Here is a 734-nt window from a genome sequence, read left to right as displayed (position 1 = left end):
ATATATATATATATATATATATATATATATATATATACACACAAGTGTGTGAGTGTACTTACATACTTACGTGCATACATATATGTACACACATAAGCACGCACATACACACACACATAAACACACACACACACACGTACACACACATACCAGCACTGAACCGCTAAAACGTAATCAAATATTCTACACTAAATATCCCGCCCAAACTTGTTAATTAATTATGATCCACTCTAGCAGAAAGTGTCTGCATACATGTATGTGCTAAGAGGTGTGTGTATATGTGCACGCACACACACGCACGCAAGCACGTACAAACACACTCGCACACACACATACACACAAACACACTAACACACACACACACATATGTATTCTTTTATACTTCTACTTGTTACAGTCATTTGGCTGCAGCCATGCTGGAGCACCTTAAATGGTTTTAGGACTTATTCTTTGTAAGCCGAGTACTTATTCAATCGGTCTGTTTTGCTGAACCGCTAAGTCACGTGGACATAAACACACCAGCATCGGTGGTGGAGGGACACACACACACAATATATATACATATGTGTGTGTGTGACAGGCTTCTTCCAGTTTCCGTCTACCAAATCCACTCACAAAGCTTTAGTCGGCCCGAGGCTATAGTACACGAAACTTTTCTCTGGGGAATTGAACCCGGAACCGTGTGGTCGGTAAGCAAGCTACCTACCACACATCCACTCCTGCGCATATATATA

The 734-nt window shown here is 41.0% G+C and overlaps 1 protein-coding gene across 1 annotated transcript in view; it reads right to left on the bottom strand.

Moving 5' to 3' along the window:
- LOC106874426 (nuclear receptor subfamily 2 group E member 1) overlaps window positions 1–734 on the bottom strand; it is a 53,641-nt gene that overhangs the window by 1,354 nt on the left and 51,553 nt on the right. The gene's annotated exons all lie outside the window — the stretch shown is intronic.

The sequence above is a fragment of the Octopus bimaculoides genome, chromosome 22 (assembly GCF_001194135.2).
Source record: "Octopus bimaculoides isolate UCB-OBI-ISO-001 chromosome 22, ASM119413v2, whole genome shotgun sequence".
In the NCBI taxonomy this organism is placed as follows: Eukaryota; Metazoa; Mollusca; class Cephalopoda; order Octopoda; family Octopodidae; genus Octopus; species Octopus bimaculoides.
Note: the sequence above shows the minus strand (reverse complement) of the source record. Positions and strands in the feature narration are given on the sequence as shown.